Source organism: Equus przewalskii, chromosome 3 (genome assembly GCF_037783145.1).
Source record: "Equus przewalskii isolate Varuska chromosome 3, EquPr2, whole genome shotgun sequence".
Lineage (NCBI taxonomy): Eukaryota > Metazoa > Chordata > Mammalia > Perissodactyla > Equidae > Equus > Equus przewalskii.
In genome coordinates, this window is record NC_091833.1 from 78,413,809 (window position 1) to 78,432,852 (window position 19,044).

The 19,044-nt window shown below is 42.1% G+C and overlaps 1 long non-coding RNA gene across 1 annotated transcript; it reads left to right on the top strand.

The window, feature by feature from the left end:
- Nucleotides 1–474: 474 nt before the first annotated feature.
- On the top strand, nucleotides 475–3,373 carry LOC139082661 (uncharacterized). Its single transcript, XR_011538869.1, has 3 exons — nucleotides 475–661; nucleotides 2,428–2,568; nucleotides 3,211–3,373. It is a non-coding gene; the product is annotated as an uncharacterized lncRNA (long non-coding RNA).
- The last annotated feature ends 15,671 nt before the right edge of the window (nucleotides 3,374–19,044 follow it).

The window sequence follows — 19,044 nt, forward strand, 5'->3', positions numbered from 1 at the left end:
GATACTAAAATGCTAGCAAATTTGGGCGGATCTGTTGAAATTCTTAGTGATGAGTATTTAGTAAATTTCTACACAAATGAATTATTTTTCTCATCTCCCTCATCCTCTAAATTTCTGCATGAAGTGAGGTCTTGGCCATGTCACTCACTACCAGTTTTGCCAGTAGCTTCCCGTCTCTAGATACTTGCTCAGTGAGTATATCTTAATGTCATCTTTAGAATCTGAAAATGAGCTTCTTGTGATTGTGCATAACTATAAAAGGTATCGATCACTTTTGCTCATTCAGCAAACTCCTTCTTTTGCTACTTTACTCAGCTTTTTTTCCAGTAATTATACCTCCCCTTCTTTCAATCAATGGGCTTACATCACAGCTGATCCCAACACCCATAGGCTACCCCTGGTTCCAAGGGGAGGCATACGAAGTCACAATGATTATTGTGAAGAGCCCTGTATCCCAGTCTGGACCAGGTCTCTGTCTGTAGTTTGCTAAGCTGGTAGGAAAAAAGTCTGGAGTTGCTGGTGCTCATCTTGGCCACCACAGTAGCTACAGCCTGCCTGAGAGTGAAGTCAATACCAAGGAAAGCAGAGGAATTTTGGCAACAACTCTGAGCACCTGAATCCAACTGCGCCTGGAGCTCTATCTCCTGGACCTTCCCACTATGTAAGCCAATGCATGTCCTGTGTTGTTTAAGCTACTTTGAGTTTGATTTCTTTCACTTGCAACTGAAAGAGTCCTGACTGACGCAACATAGTCTGCTATTGAGACCAATAAGACCACAAGCAAATGAGACCGAGCAGAGCTTAACAAAGCTCAGAATTCACTCAGCTAGTCACACACACACACACACACATTTATTCTGGTAACCAGACCAGACTTGGGGACCAAACTTCATTAGTAGTTCTTGAGTCAATTGTGAAGCAGAATAGATTGATTGAAAAATGAATACAGCTATTAAATATACCTGTGTGTTCTAAGCAAGGCCTAATTTCCTTATTTAAAATTATTCCATCTTATTTACATCTGCCACAACAGTCACATTTTCTGTCTCCCAACTCCCACTAGTATTTTCAGTGGCTTCTTCCCAGGTATTGCATAGAAGGATCGCTCTAGAATCATTTCTTTTTTTCACTTTGGCTATGATAAAAGGACAGAAGCCTAACTTTGGATGGCAGGAAATAATGCATCACTTTGAACATGTTGTCTTTTTATTATAAATGTGATGATATGGCTAGGTAGGACGGTTTCAAAGAGACAGGATGTTACCTTAAACATTTACAAAGCTGTGGTTAAAACAGTCTCCTTAAACTACCTTTTCAACCCATGGAGCTTATATAAATATTTGGCTGCTGGTGACAGGCCTAATAAATCTGTTTAGAATGCTGCAGCAATATTTACTTACACAGGAAAGGCATAAGCCCACTTTGGCCAATAATTTTAAGAAGGAGAGATGCTACTTTTTAGCACCTTGCATAAATATTTGCAAGACCTACAAATCCAAGATAACCCTGCCTCTTCCCTAAAGCTATTTACGGCTTCCTACCATGTTCCACCTAAATACCCCTTTTAAATGTCTCTCAGTTCAGTTGGAAAAGCTTGACATTTACTTGAGATGTATTGGAAGACATCAACTGATTCTGGGTTGTAATGGAGGAATTCTTATATTTCCTAACGGCCCGAAGTTCTGCAAGACACTTTCAGGCTGGAGGAAGAGGAACTTCTTCTGCCTCTAAAGCTTCTTTTACCTCTAAACCTTATGAAGCAGAACATGAACATTTGGGGAATACATCTCATTCTGTCTGACCAGGAAATAAAGCATGCTCTCCTTGTTCGACCTTCCACATTATGGGGATTATAGAAAACGCTTGAAACAAAAGTCGAAAGGATGGTGGCTCGCCAGGGCACTATTTTCCCTGGAGAAACCCAGATGGTAACCCAAGTTGTTTGAGCAATCAAAGCTGTTGTGAGAACTGTAAAGAATTCTGGTCTTTATGAAATAGAACAAGATGCCATCTGACATCTCTCTGGCTCTTCTCAAGAGCTGAGTCTCTTCTCGATTTCAAGAGATAAATCCCCAAGGGGAAAGACACCAACAGTGGCAAACATCTCTTTATGAAGGTCAAACAACAAAACCTCTTGATTGCCCAGTGTACCCCTGTACTGTTTTCTTCCATGGTCGAGTTTTTCAAAAACTTTAAGAGGTATTTCCTGTTTACTACATGGTGGAGAAACAGGCTGTAGGAAACTCATCCTCGGCACAAATACCAGAGAATCCCCCAATTTTTCATTTGCATATGACGGTTATGTTATCAGGTTTAATTTCCAGTGAGTATTAATTAAGCAAGTGGTCCCAATTTATAAGAAAAAAGAGTGATTGACTTATAAAAATAGTATTTCAAGGTATCAAGTAAAAACTGCTTTTTTTCCAGACTTACATAATGAGGCCTGGTCTGAACATTCCTGAGGGAAGAAAACAAAAGAACTTTTCTTTGGTCTTTGCATTATCTAGGGGTGGAAGAAAAGACTGCGAAGATAACTTTGATGTTCTGAGGAGGATGGGAGATGATTTGGTATGTATCCCTTTTTAGTATGTGAATTTATACCAGATGGTCCTTTTAAAATAGGCCCCATTCTAAACCATTTTGCATTAAGTGGGCTGTACAGAAAGCCCTCATTTCCTCTCTGATAGTAGCTGGTGTGACATCAGCCTCTTAGGAGTGGCAGGGCTGCTGTGCTTGCTTCTGCTGCCAGCCTGTAGGAACTCGCCTGTCAATGCAATGCCACCTGCTAATATCAGACTGCCGAAAATAGCTCTAGGAAGAGAAGTCCTAGGTAGTGAGGGCCGTTTGGGTCACAACATTTCCTTCTGTCTCTGGAATGGTGGATGATAATAGTACTTTCTTGATGGGTTTCATTTATTCCTGGGGGAAGAGGGAAAGTCTTCACAGGGGATTTAAGGGTTGGATTAGTCAGGATGGGCTAGGTGCTTTAACAAGCATCCCCAGACATGGCACTAGGCTCTGGGGACACAAAGTAAACAGAACAAAGTCCTTGCCCTCACAGAGCTTCCATCTGAGTGTAGCTCTCAGGGTTACACTGATGGTCTAAAGTGAATAACCCCTTCCATCAAATATTGGCTCTGGACTTTTTCTACATCACTGTCACTCTCCATAAGGAATGGGCCTGGATGAATGGGTGCTGTTTACATACAGGAAGGAAGTCAAAGAGAAGCAAAGAACTCAATCAGCTCTGTTGCCTACCAGCTAGAAGAAATGCCTTCCAGTTCCTCTCACCTGATGCTCCTTCAAACATTTCAGCCTCTCTTGTGGTTTTCAATCCTGGATGCACACTAAAATTGATGGGGAGCTTTAAAAATACTGGAGACTATGATTTAGTTGGTCTGGGAATGGGTTCTGGGAACAAGATGGGTTTGTTTTCTTAACGTTCTGTATGAGTCTGATGGGCAGCCATGGTTAATAACCATGGAGTTCGTACCCTTCTTGGGTTGGTGGCAGTAGAGAAACCAGTTTTTATTATAGTGGATGCAAAGCATTAAGCTAAAATGCCCCCAGAGGTTAGGGACCTGGAAACATAATTTTGAACATTTTGCACTATAGGCCTGTCTCTCTCTGCACAACTGAGCATTGAGCATCTTCTACATGCCAAGCATGTGATGACAGGTTATGGAGAAATCAAATTAATAAGCTACAATCTCATTCTTGACCTCTAGTTACTCACAGTACACTTGGACAGAGGTAATACAAGTAAACCTATAATTACTGTCTAATGAGAGACATGAAACACAAGGACAGGAATATTTTTTTCAGACTTGTTCACTGATGTGTCCATGGTACCTACACTGTACCTGACACAAAGTGGCGCTCAATAAGTATTTGTTGAATGAATAAATTTGAATGGCTGTGGATGATATCACAAAGGTTGATATCTTTATTAAGTACATTGTAAATATAGGCAACAAACAGACAAATAGTTAAAAATAGACAACTATATAAAGACTCAAACAGATAATTAACCAAATTGAAAATGTGAGTAAATAATCACATGGAGAAAGCTGTAACTTAATTAGTAATCAAGCCAAAGTAAATTAAAATATAAAGTTCAATCTTTTAAAAATTAAGTTAAAGATAGTATAAATGATTAAGGAGAGGATGCAGTAATATAAGCATTCTTAAACTTTGCTCTTGGCACTGTAAGTTAGTACAGCTCTTTCTAGAAAGCACTTTGGAAATAACTATAAGGCCAATGAAAATATTCACACCAGTAAACCCATTTCTGAGAATCTATCCTAGGTAAAAAATATGAAAAGCTGTATTTGTGGAGATATCCACCATATTATTATCTATAATAAAAATGACCATGGTCAAATGCCTCAACACAGAGGAATAATTAATAAATTACAGCCAATCTATTTAATGCAAAGTTGTACACTCATTAAAGATGATGGTTATGAAGAATCAACGAGGAAAAGCACTTATGCCGTTATATGAAGAGAAAAAGTAAGATGCAAAATTATTCATATCCCTGCCTTAAAATAATTTTTGGAATGACACAGAAATAAAGAGCACATTAAAAAAATATGCTGTGAAAAACATGTGCATATTAAAGAGAAAAAGGAATTATGCAAAAATTATAAAAGTCATTGTTAAAGTGATAAGCCTATGAGTGATTTTTAAAAACAGTTTTCCAAGCAATCTGTGATATCATTCTATTAATTCTATCATTAAACATAATTTTGAAGTTTTTGTTAAGAAAAAGAACAACCACTAAGTGCTATGAAAGTACCAAGAAAGGAGTGATTCACTCCTTCCAGGAGGATTGAGGGCAACTCACAGAAATTAATACTCAGAAGCTGTTCAAGGATGAATGTATTAGTCAGGGTAGGATAATGCCATAACAAACAAGCCCATCTCAGTGCTTAACACAATAACACTTCTTTCTCACTTCTAATTGAGTATTGAGTGTGTGGTCTTTCATATGATGATTCTGGAACCCAGGATCCTTTCATCTTATGACTCCACAGTCCTCTGGGACCTTGAAGTCTTCCACATCCAGCCATCAAATGATGAGGGGAGAGACAGAGCCTGGAGAATCCCATAGGCATTTTAGCAGCTGGGTCAGAAAGTGACATGATATCCACCCAGATACCATTGGTCAGAACTAGACGTATGACCCCACCTAGATACAGTGGGACTGGAAAATGTAATCTTCCAGTGTGTCCAGGAGGAAATCGAAATAGTTTGGTATACACAAAGTGCCATCTCTGCCTCAAAGAGTTATAGGGTAGAGGGAGCAGAAATGGTGTGTTGAAGGTGAAGAGACCAGCATGTTGGGGGTTATTGAGTATCCCAGTCTGATTCAAGTTGAAGCCTGAAAGAACATGGTGCCCTTGAGACATGCAAAATTGAGGGTGGCTGTGGTGAGGGAGGAGTCTGGTAAGAGATAGGGGTTGAGAATGGAAAGATGATAGATTAGTTTGAAAGGAAGTTTGAAGCCAGGTTGTGAAGTCCCTTCCATGTTTTGTCCCTTCCAAGTGGTTTTTACCTCTGGACTTTGCACAATAGAGAGCCAATGAAAATACTTGAGAATCATTACATTTACATATTAGAAAAGTCAGTCTGGCTACAGATGGAGTATAGATGGGAGAGGCTGGAAACAGGGAGATTCATTACGAATTTAACTCTCTAAGAGTATTGTTGGTCTTCTTTATTCATGGAAGCCATTTAGGCTTTCTGTTTTATGGTCAGAGAGTACTAAATGCACAGCTAGTATTTGTGTGCTCCTAAACATTATGGGGAATGGGTTCCTGTCTTCAAGGAGCTTTCAGTTAATGGGAGGAGACAGTGCAGATAGAAGAGGATAGAGTGAGTATAACTTCCAGAGCTCACCCAGGTCTTCAACCAAATGTGAAAGGCTAGGACTTTACAGACTGAATAATTATACAAGAGTGAAACTAAATCATACATGATGTATCTGATGCATTCCTAAAGGCAGGGAAGGGATTCAGATGCTGGATCCAGACTGACAATGTCCAATGCAATTATTATCACTCAATATACTGCGTTTGTTAAAGTTAAAACGTCCTTAGGAGGACATGTTAGCTTCCTGTGGTTGCTGTAACAAATTACCTCAAACTGAGTGGCTTAAAACAACAGAAAATTTATTCTCTCACAGTTCTGGGGGACCAGAAGCCTCAAATCAAGGTGTCAACAGGGCCATGCTCCCTCTGGAGGCTCTTGAAAACAACCTGTTCTTTTCTTCTTCCAGCTTCTGGTGGCTATTGGCTTTCCTTGACTCCTGGCTGCATCACTCCAGTCTCTGCCTCTGTGGTCACATCGCCTCTTCCTCTTCTGTCTGTCTTCTCCTCTGTGTGTCTCTTATAAGGACACTTGTCGTTGGATTTAGGACTCATCCAGATAATCCAGGATGATCTCTTCATCTCAAGATCCTTAACTTAATTATATCTGCAAGGTCAGGTAACATGCATAGGTTCCAGGGAGTAGGACATAGACATATCTTTTGGGGGCCATCATTCAACCCAGTGCAAAAGGCAATACATTCATTCAGACACAGGTTCATTAACTCCTCCGTATGAATTGGTACATCAGGCCATTTCCACTGGTTGTTGGCGCTGCTTGGGGACTGACAGTGTGTCCCCACTGGACTGAGGAGGCTGAGGGGGAAGGAAGAGACACTAAAAGGGGCAGGAGGATGCAAAGACAACTGCACTTGCTCCACAGTATAAATCCAAATATTAGGGAAATTGGCATTAACTTTCAGAGTAGATTCCACTTTTTCTTATTCTCTATTGTTGTGGGTGTGCTTGATTACTTCTGGCTTTTTAACTGCCACTTATCCATTTTAGAGTTTGTCTTTTAGCACATTTTACATGCTGTCATGTTTCTGGTGAGTTTTCATGTTGACCTTCTTCTACATACCATGAAATCAGGGAAGAAACTCCTTATTCTTCTCTGTATCTTTCCCTGTAGCACCTAGAACAATCCTCTACAGGGGACACAATCCCTCAAATTGTGGCAAAGCTTTGTTTATGTTGTGGGTGTCTGTCAAGTTGTTTCAAAAAACAATCATCTTTATTTATCCAATTGAGTTGAAAATTTATGTCCACATGAAAACCTTTATAATATAATAAACCTTATGTAATATAATATAATATATAAACCTTATATATATATGTATAAATATAATAAACCTTATAGCAGCTTTATTCTTAATTGCCAATACTTGGAAGCAACCAAGATGTCCTTTAGTAGGTGGATGGATAAGCAAACTGTGCTACACCCAGACAACGGGATGTTATTCAGCTCTAAAATGAAATGTGCTATCAAACCACAAAAAGACATGGAAGAACCTTAAATGTATATTACGAAGTGAAAGAAGCCAATCTGAAGAGGCTATATACTCTATGATGCCAACTGTATGACATTCTGGAAAGGGCAGAACCATGGAGACAGTGAAAAGATCAGTGTTTTCCAGGGGTTGGGGGAAAGAGGGATGAATAGGTAGGGTGTAGAGAATTTTTAGGGCAGTAAAACTACTATAATGGTGGATACATTTGTCCAAACCCCCAGAACACACAACACCAAGAGTGAGCCCTAATGTAAACAATGGGCTTTGGTAAATTACAGTATGTCATGTTGGTTCACTAATTATACCTGAAGTACCACTCTGGTGGGGCATGTTGACAATGGAGGCGAATGTGGAGCCCCACTCAATTTTGCTACGAGCTTAAAGCTGCTCTCAAAAATAAAGTCTATATATTTTTTAAAAACTAACCATCTTTTTTCTTTTCCTCCCAGAAATGTCAGTGCTTCATAATTACAAGCCTCATTTTGGAAACTTTCTCTCAAGCAGATTTTTGCCATCTTTTCCTTTCCCCCTTGAGGATAAAAACCAAGGTTGATATTTAGACCATTAGGTAAATAATATTTCTGTATTCAAATTTGAAACTAAGAAGTCATTGAACCAGCATTTCATGTGAAATGTTAGTTCTGGACAAGTGAGAATGCTGCCCTTTTGGTAGTGTTCATTGGAAAAGAGAGGGTAATTTCCCAGCCAACTCGGAAGGACATCCCACAGAGGGAATGAAAATGCCTGGGCCTACCTATTACAAAGAAGGCTGTGTTTCCCTACAGGACATCGTTTCCCTGGCTGGTAGACATAGTTCTACAGGCTTGTTCTACAATGACAAAACTTAAGTGTTCGGCATCCAAAAGTGATGTCATGCCCACCTAACTTTTGGTAAATCATGGGTTTGGTTAGATTGGTTGCATTTCAAGACTAAGAGGAAAATTGGAGGATAAAGTTGATTCCTTTTGATGTCACTCTGGTGCACACACACAGAAATCAAATAGAAAACCCAGCTGTCATCAAGTAGGGAAAATATTGGGATAAAAAATAGACCATGAGGCATCACAAGGAAGTTCTGCAAGGTTGAGTTAGCTGCAGTCAGCCATTCAGGTCTGTTAAATGCCGGCACTTCTCTCTTCTGCTCTCTTCTAAGTATTTTGATCCCCAGTAAAGTCAACTCAGGCCTAAAGGATCTTTGAAACAACCTGAAAGCTTGAGAATAGCCTGCTGTCCCATGGCCCGAGTGGCCCCAAACAGCCCCTGCACGCTCAGGGACGGTTGTGCTTGCTGACTCAAGGCCACGCTAACTGGAAAATTCTGATAATCAACACATACAGAGAATAGGTTTCCTCATTATGTTCTTTGAAGTTTAAAGGCTTTACACTTTCAGATATGTTTCAGAGGTAGAATCCTCATAATATAGCTAGAGTTAGGAAGTGACTTAACAAATCATTTAATACTTTACTACTAATAAATAATAGATGAATAATATTATGCATTTAATAATAAGCTTTATCAGTGCCAGCCATGGTGCTAGGTGTTGGGACAAATCAGAGGTGACACAGACACAGATCATATATCCAGAGACTCCAGGCCCAGGCCTGTACTGGGATGTATTCCCAAGTAATAATGTGAGGCAGACTGTGGTAAATGCCATGAAAGATGCTCGAATGACAAACAGCAGGGGCTTGGAGGAGTGGGGATTACTTCCAGCAGAGGGAATGGAGGAGGTAATATTGGTATTATTAGAAGTCAGTTTGGGAGGGTGGGATTGGGTCTGCAGACAGAGAGGTGGGGAGGACAAAGAGCATCCTAGGGGTCATTTTATCACTAGCTCCAGTGGAGGAGACATGTCTGCATTTGTGAGTGTGAGCGGAAGGGGCCAGGAGAGGAGTCTGAGAGAGAGGAGGAAAGTCAGGACTAGCCCCACAGGGGGTTATAACTTGAGTGGGCACTGCAGAGATGGAGATGGCAGGGAGCTGCTGCACTCCCAGGAGGAAATTTGGTGAACAAAGAAAGGAGATGAGAAGAGTCGTACATAGGTGAACTCTGGTTGGAAGAAGGATTTTTAAAATTGTTTCTTTCTTTTCTAAGTTGGAAGAGTTCTGGCTACGTGTGTAGGCTGAGGGGAAGAAGCAAGGGGAAAGGAAGGGACTGAGAACTAGACTGGAGAAGTGATAGGGAATGTGCACAGAACAGGCCGAGACTTGGATGAGAAGGTTCATGGCAGCTTTATTTGTAACAGCGCCAAACTGGAAACTCAAATGCCCATCAACAGGGGAATGGTTAAATAAATTGTAGCGTATTCATTCCTATGATGGAAGGCTACACAGCAAAGAAAAAATGAAATAAATTGAAATAGTACAGACGCGAAAGAGTTCCTATTGTGTGATTACATTTATATGGAGTTCAAAAATAGGCGTAACTAATCTATGGTGATAGAGGGCTGAATAGTGCTTATCCTTGAGGAGGGTACTAGCTGGGAGGGGCCGGAAAGGAGCCCGCTGGGGGGCTGCAAATGGTCCATATCTTGACTCGGCCATGATAGTATGGCATATATCTATGTAAAAATTTACTGTGGTCTACATGTAAGATTTGTGCACTTTATGTAATTTATTCCTCAGTAGAGAGAGAGCGAGAATGGAGAAATTGGGCAGAGCAAAGAGGTGGACGAGATGAAGATGAGAGGAGAGGGGGAAGGTGTAAGTACATAGAGAGTGAAGACAAATTGCAGTGCTGCCTTTGACTCCTTCATCCATCCAGGTGCGAGCAGATAAATGCCTCACCTGGAGCGGTGGTGAAGACAGGGATGGGTTCTTGAAAGCAATAAGCTACAAGACCTGGTAACTGAGTATGGGGCTTGGGGGATGTTCGAAGAAGAGGAGACGTTCTAAGATGCTCCTGAGGACCAGAACCTAGATGCGTGCCTGAGACACTGTAGTGTCCAGTAGACAGTCATTGACTCACATACTAGGGTCTTATCCCATTTATGGAACACGAATACACATCTAATTCATAGGGTTCAACCCTGTGCCGGTATAAACTTTTACTTAGTTGCTGGTTCTTACGAAGTTGCCATGCACATTCAGAGTATAAAGAAATATCTCGGGGAATACTTTAGTTTAACAGCAGCTCTCTGTCTTATCCTTAAGAAGACTAAATGGGGTGGGATTTAGGGCATTGCTCAAAATCTGTTAGATATAGTCTCTCACAATGAAACTGATGCCATTGTGAATTAAGGGGGCCTATTCCATGGGTTCACAAAGCACATAAAACAAAGGGCTTGTTCCTCTGGGTACTGATTGGTGAAGCCAATTCAAAAGCCCAGGGCAGAAAGCAAAGGCAGGGAGAAGTGGCAGCCCGCCATGGGCATGAAGCTTTGCCCTTCCCCAGCAGCATTAGAAGGGCCGTGTGCTTGGCCATGCTCTTCTGTGGGCATGATGTCCATCCTAAAACACCTCGAGTTCCTCTTGGATGGTGTCTTTTCCACAGGTGATAATAAGATGCAGAAATGTTGGCCACCTGGGCCAGTTCAGGAAAATGGGCTCTCAGCCATGCTGGAGACCTGGAGGCAGGAATGTTGTCCAGGGTCCAGTGGGCACTGACCTTTTCTTCTCCCCTGAAATGAGGGTGTGGTCTCACTGGTGCTGAGTCCAGGTTAGATGCAAGAGAGCTTGATGTTTGTAAACAGTCCCACAAATGCAAATACATGGAATGTCCGTGTAAATTCTTCCTAGGGTTGGGTAAGCCTGAGGCTAAAAGGACAGTGGCCGAGCAAGCCTGGGCTGTTTTCTCCAGTCTGGCAGAGCCCCATCTGCACAGAGTGCTGCCGGCAGCTGTGCACTGTAAGGGAACCAGGAGCAAAGGAGAAGCTCCATCAAGATCCATTGCACCTGCTCCTGCTTGATGTGACCACTTCCCTTCCCTTACGCTCTGTATCTTGGCTAAATAAACAGTATGGTAGCCTGAACATGTGCATGCAAAACACGCATGTGTGTGGGAGCTCTTCAGGAGTCCATAACTCGCTGAACCAGTGCTGTAAGGCACTGTGACTGTGTTACGGGCTGGGAGAGAGGTGGCCATGAAAGGGTGGGGGTGTTGGGGGACTCCGGGGACATAGAAAGCATGAGGTGCATTCCTGGTCCTCAAGACATGTACAGCCTAAAATGTGTATAGCCTGATGTGGACCCAAAAGACAAAGCCATGAGACAACTCAAGACCAAGCAAGAGTGGTACAGAAAAGAGAATTGACTAGGGAGGAAGAAACGGACAGGGGAGTGGAAGAGGGGGAGAGGAGAAGAGAGGGGAAGAACTGTATACAAGGGCAATCTGAGAAGGAAGGGTCATGGTGAAAGAACGCTTGATCTGGGTCTTAGAGGCAGCAGCTTACATTTAGGATCAGCAGAAAGAAGGAGAAGCATTCCAGAAAAAGGACTGGTAGTACAAAGGTGAGAGTTTCATGCGCTGAGAGTTAGCTATGTCTGGGAGAGTCCACTTGCCATGCCACATGTCAGTCAGCAATCAGTCAAGAATAACTCAAGTGTCATATACATATATACACACAGGAGTGCATGACTCACAAGGCCCCCTTGGTAGACAGCCCTGGTTGCCCACCCAATATCCATCCTCCTTCTCTTCCTTATTAATTGACCCTTCATTTTATTCAATATAGCAGGGTGCCTAGATTAAATACACATACACACACACACACCCTATTTTTCTTAGCTTCCATTGAAGCTACAGTTTATCATGTTCTGGCCAATGAGATGTAAGCACTGGGTGTACCCTCTATGAAGCTCTTTAAGTGAGCTGACTCAAAGCACACACTACTTTGCCCTTCCTACTCTTCCTCTTTCTTCCTGCCCGAAATATAGATGTGATGGCTGAAACTTCAGCAGCCTGGTTGAACCACGTGGTGATCTTAAGGATGGAAGCCTTGAACTAAGGCTGGATGGAGAGACAAGGAGCAGAAGGATAGGTGGTGCCTGGCTCCCCGATGATGATGGAGCAGCACAATAAGCTTAAGACTATTGGATAAGATAAGACTATCTTAATGTCTCATTATATGATAGACATAAACCCTACACTGTTTAAGTCACTGTATCTATGTTACTCACCACTAATTGCAAATGGTGCATTTCCCATTGACCAAAAAATGTGATTAGGAGCTGTAGCTGGCTAGATTGATGCCAGAATCCCTGGGTAGGTGACTGGTTCCTTCCATGACCTGGCCTCTCTCTTTTTCTCTCTCTCATACAAGTGCACACCTGCTGTAGGCTGAATGGTGGACCCAAAAAAGATGTCCATGTTCTAACCTCCAGAATCTATGAATGCTACCTTATGTGGAAAAAGAGGTCTTTGCAGATGTAATTAAGTTAAGGATCTTAAGATGAAGAGATCATCCTGGATTATCTGGATGGGTTCTAAGCCCAGTAACAAATGTCCTTATAAAAGACGCACAGAGGAGAAGACAGACAGAAGAGGAAGAGGGGATGTGACCCCAGAGGCAGAGACTGGAGTGATGCAGCCACGAGTCAAGGAAAGCCAATAGCCACCACAAGCTGGAAGAAGAAAAGAACAGGTGGTTTCCTAGAGCCTCCAGAGGGAGTGTGACCCTGATGACACCTTGATTTGGGGTCTGTTTTTCTCTCAGAACTGTGAGAGAATACATTTCTGTTGTTTTAAACCAACCAGTTTGTGGTGATTTGTTATAGCAGCCACAGGAAACTAATACATGTCATTGGTGCACTGCTTCCCAGGCTGGCATTGTGTGGGGTTGGGGCCTTGCACCCTTTGCAATTCTTCAGTAAATTCTTCTTGAACCAAATGGGCATGTTCTCATATTAGAAACTTGCAGGCCAGGCTGCTCTCTCTTCCTAGGGGAGAAAGAAGCAGGCCCATGACATTGACATTCCCTGCATATTCTACTTCACAGACTCTGTAAACAGCTGTGTTCCAGTGGCAGCTGCAACCCTACCATACGCAGGAGAGTAAAACCATTTGTAACCTTCTGGAGAACACAGCCAGATCCTCTTTGCTCTGAAATGTCTCTGAGTTTAGAAATCTAAACACATATCCCAGTTTGTCAAACTTCCTGAAGGACTGGTATATATTATATGGTTGCATAATACAGCTAAGTGACTGCACTGCTGGCTTCTCCCTCCTCCCCCACGCCGGGACCAATGTTAGGAGAGGAAGTAGGCTGGAGAAGACTGGGGCCGAAGGATGGGAAACAGAAGGCCAGAGAAGTATGGGTGAAGCATGCTCCAGAATCAAAAGCCTTCCAATGGGCCGTGGAAAGAAAACTTGTCACACTGCCTTTGTCAGAACTGGCAAGCAACATAGAGGGTGGTTACATGTTGGTGTCAGTCGTGAATTTGAGTCCAGGTTCTTCCTCTAACCAGCTATCCTGGACCAAATCAGTCTGTAAGATTTATTTTACTTATTCAGAAAATAAGGCTAATATCTACACCTACCTCTTAGAGTTGTTGGGGGGATTAAGTGGGATAAATGCATGAAAAATGCTTCGGGCAGCACCTGGCACCAGGTAAGTATATATTATTAACAGAAATACAAACAGTGAGTCTTTAATTTCAACAGAATCCATAATAATAAAGGCAGTAGGCTTTTCCCGGTCACAGAAGTCTATCAACAATGCATCCATTTCCTGTGGACAAATTATTTAATCTCGAACTTTCAAGGACTTCTCTTTGTATCTTTTTTTTTTGTTTTTAAATAGAACTGGCCCAAGTCTCACGCCACAACATTCCTCAATTCCTTTACTCATGCCTACAATTCCACTGCTAAGGGCTTTACTCTTCTAGAATCCAGAGGGGTCAGCAAATTCTCTGTTAAGGGCCAGAGAGCAAACATTCTAGGCTTTGTAGGTTACATGTGGCCTCTGTCACATATTCTTCTTTTTTTATTTTGTAACTTGAGAAGACTATGTAGGCTGGATTTGCCCAAGGGCTGTGGTTTGCCAACCCCTGCTACAAGAAGGTTTGAAGAGACCCAGATCTTTCTGATTAGATTGCCCATCTGCATAAAGGAGGCCTTGAGAGAGAAAGGGGTTTTCTGTCTTCTTTCTCCCTCTCTGTCAGGAAAGGAGGAGATGGCAATGGCGGCCACAGAGGGAAAGGACCCACTGAAGGGATTAACTGGCCATAGGACATAAGGTAGACCTGGAAGACTGAGTCAGATTGATCCAAGGCCTGATTCTGCCTGAGGCCAGTCTGTCTCAGAGCCAGTAGTGAAGAACAGGGGATAACCAGATTAACATCTGTGCTTCAGGATAGCTTTCATCCCACCACTCTGAAAGGCTGTCATTTTTCAGCAATCCAACCCAGTAAGACGCTCAGAAGTTCAAATGCTAAAATCTGATTTCATAAATAATTTACTCCTGTTGATAGGTTCTCCTCATCCCACAACCTTTCATGCCAAGCAGCAGAAGACAGGGCTACAGTTTTAACTCTGGCAACAACAAAGAACCCCCCTGGATGACAGAATGAGATAATGAATGCAAACCCCAGGGCCTGGACGCTTCATCTGCATTTGGGGGAAAGCTGACTTCTGAAGACACTGCCCACTGGGCCAGGTTCTAACGGATATGACTTCACAGAGAAGAGAAGAACACTTTAGACTGATTAACTTGAGCCTGGAAGGAATGTAGGCTCCTCTTTGATCAAAAGAGAAAATGATGACAGATCAAGTTTTTCTTTACCCAAAACTGCAAAAAGAAAAGAATTATAAACATGCTCAACAAAATTGGAATGATAATTCTTAATGGTTTCCACTAAGGTATATATCTCAAGGGGTCTTTGTATTCTGCTAAAAGTTTGTTCTAACGTTATTAGCCATGGTTCTCCAGAGAAACAGAACCAGTAAGATATATGTAGATATATTTAATTTATTTATAAATAAATAAAGATAAATTTGTTTTAAGGAATCAATTCACACGATTGTGGAGGCTGTCAAGTAGAAATCTGTAATGCAGGCCACAGGCTAGAAACCCAGGGAAGAGTTCACGTTTTCAGCTCAAGTCCAAAGGCAGTCTTCAGGCAGAATTCTCTCTTCTTTGGAGAACTTTAGTCATTCGCTCTTAAGGCCTTCAACCGACTGGATGAGGCCCATCTACATTATGAAGGGTAATCTGCCCTGTTCAAAGTCTACTGATTTAAATGTTAAATCCCATCACAGCAACATCTAGACTGGTGTTTGATCAGCTAGCTGGGGTACCATGGCCTAGCCAAGTTGAACACATAAAATTAACTATCACATTCATCCTCCCAGTGTTTTTCTTTGGACTCCCCAAATTATCCACAGGTACTTGATAATCTAATTGTGACTGTGCCATCCTTTATTTGGGGTGATAAAAGGGAATAACAATAGATTATCTCCAATGGCAGATTGCATCTATTAGAAAGTCATTTGACTTCAAGTAATGTAAAATTGAAGGAACAATAGCTTAAAACAAAAAGCTTTTCTCCCATATCAAGAAATCCAGTGATGCGATGACTCATATTCCTTCTTTCCTTTACTTTGTTATCTTAATAGTGTTGGTTTTTTTCCCTTGTGCTTACGGTTCCCCTCATGCTCATGGCCTCATGTTAGCTGCAGCAGCTCCAGATATCACATGAACATTCAAGGCACAGAAAAACCAGGGTGGGAAGAGTGGTACATGACGCAGGGTCGGTGAGCCAAGGAGTCGAAAGAAAGATTTCTTAGACTCTTAAGATCTGGCAGTAGTGCTATTTTATTTAGAGAATACTATAGAATAGCATGGGGACAGGACCCATGGGCAGTCAGAGCTTCTGCTGCCCCTGCTGGCATGGGGACAGGACCCATGGGCAGGCAGAGCTGGTGCGTGGGGACAAGACCCACAGGCAGTCAGAGCTCCTGCTGCTGCACTGAGTTGAGGGTTAGGGCTAATTTTATAAGGCATGGGTACGTGAGTCATCTCTTCACAAGACAAAGGAAAGAACATGAAAAAAAAGTTAAAATGGTGTCAGTGCAGGTGGGGTCTGGTCATTGGGTGATCCCATGACTTTTAGATAAGAATCAAATCGGATTAAGTAAAGGTTAGAAAGGTTAGAAGCCACCACCCTAAATCAGTTACATGAAATTGCCAGACAGCAACCAACTTAAGTTCTTGCCTTCCCCGTTAAGAGTTTCTAGGGATAAGGTCATCTCTCTTCTTCTTCCTGGTACAGAGAGGGAGGCACCTTTTACAGATAGAGATTTACCTTACAAATGTAAATGTGTCCCAACAAGGGCAAGTTCCATTCCCCAGAGCCTCCTTCCCCGTCCCTGTTAGCAAAAGCAATCAGCCCCAAACAGTCCCGATGCCAAAGAGACACATCCTGGGGTGGCTAATTTCAGGTCCCTACCAGGTCATCCCCCCTTCCTTCACAAACGCAAATGTCTCTCTAAAGGGCAAGCAAAATTCCAGTCCTCGGAGCCTGCTTCTCATCTGCACTTTTAAAAGTAACCAGCCTAAAAATCCTCATCATAAACCATTTTAAAATTAAGCAGCCTAAAAATCCTCATCAGTACAGGCTGTGCTTTTTCCGTTTTATTAGGAAAGCAAAGCTTTCCCAGAAACCTTCCCAGCAGTCTTCCTCTTTTTTCGTTGGATAGAGCTGTCACATGGCCACCTTGAGCTACACGGGAAGCTGGAAAAACAAGTACCTCCCAGGGCTGGGAACACCGCTGCTCCAAACAGAACTAGGGTTCTGTTAGCAAGAAAAAAGCAGATGTGACTATGGAGTGGATAACTTATAATGTCTTCCCCAAGGACAGTTTACAATTATTTTTATCTGGATTTGAAAAGTGTTTTTGTAGTTGTGAATTTAGTCATTCATTCAATAAACACATCTTCCATATGATAGATTTGTGATACCATGTTGAATATGACAGTGTCTTTGCTCTTAAGAAAATGAAATCTGTAGTGGTTTCCAAGAATAAACCACTTGTTATGAGAGAGCTGTGCAGAAGAGGGGTACCCAATTCACTCTTCAGGAAGAACTGGGCCAGCTTCAAAGAGGAGGTGATGGTAGAACAAAGTCTGAAAGGATGACTAACAGTTGGCCTTGAGGATGAGGAGGCTGAGATAGAGCATAAGCAAAGGCCTGTGACACCAGAGCAGGTCATGTGAATCAGTCAGGGTCTCTTCAGGAAAACAGATACCTCTTCAAGTATTTACAACCGAGGGAGATTAAAACAGGGGATGGGATATACGGTAGAAAGAGATGCTGTGAGTTAAACATGGGATGATGAGGCAATGCAGAAATTGGCATCAGCAGGAAACCACTATCGCCTCTGCTAGTGGGAAAAAGAAGGCACCAGAAGCTGAAACCACAATGAGCCTGTTTGGCAAGAGCTGGAACTACAGAAGAGACATTATTACTGCTGCAGAAGCCACCAAGGTGGCAAGGAGAGAAATACCCTGGCTTCTCCCTTCTTCCTATTCTCCATTATTTTGCCAGTGCCTCCCATTGGCCTACCCCAACCAGCTGGACATCCGAAATAATGTAGCCTGCAAGGGTCAGCTATGGTGGATAAAAACAGAGCAGGGGAAGGGTGAAGCTGTATTCAGGGCAAACAGGCCTAGGACCAGTAGTGAATCTTTGGGGAACTGTGAATATCACTTATGTGCAATAATGGTAGCTAACGTTTATAAACATTTACTGTATGCCACGAAGTATGCTAAGCGTTTTATATGCATTAACCTATTTACTTAGTGTAGATTGGGTACATATTGAGGAACGGCAGGAAATGATACTGCGATATGGAATTAAAAGCAAAGTTCACATCACAAAGAGCATATCCACCACACCAAGGGTTTTGGATTTCGTCTTGAAGGCAGCAGGGAATCAATGAAAGATTGGAAGGGGAAGACTTATATAATTCAATTTGTATTTCTGAAAGATCAGTCTGTGACTGTGTTTGAAGTTCTGAGCATTGCTAATTCATCAAAGCAAGTAACGGAGATATGACTAAGGAGACTTAAGAGTGTGATCAGCTCCTCTTCCTGCCTTCTCTGTTCCTCGACATTACTTTTGAACACTTGCGTCATCTGTTGACATACTAGGATCTTTGTTTACTTTAGCTTAGCAAAACTGGAGCAGTAGACCTTTTCTAAAGCAAAATATTTATTACTAATTTATACAATAGTTATAATAGCTAATGTATTAATATATTACTCACCTCATTAACATACTTCCGGAGGACTCTATATTCTAGCAATGTTTTAGAAATCGTCTGCTCTATCTGCTGGTCCTTTAAAGCATATGTGGTCCTTCTGACTTGGTTTTGGACTTTTAAAATAAGTCAGTGTCATTTGTCATTGGGTGTGGAGGTGGCAGTTGGAGACAGAGCCTCAGATTAACTTGAAGTGTTGACACAAAGTTATCACACAGCCAAGACTTATGGCCCTAGAAGAGACATTTAGAATTCCTCTCTTCCAGCAACCTCTTTTACAGATGAGAAAAGTGAGCCCACGCAGATAGAGCAACTAGTCCAAGAATTTGAAAGTAGTTAGTGGAAATAGAGCTACAGCCCAGACTCCCAGACCAGTACTCTTTCGTTTAGCTTCATTGCCAAGGTGTCTAGAGCTAATAAGAAGCTGCCACTTTCAGAAATACTGACCAGGTGACAAAAAT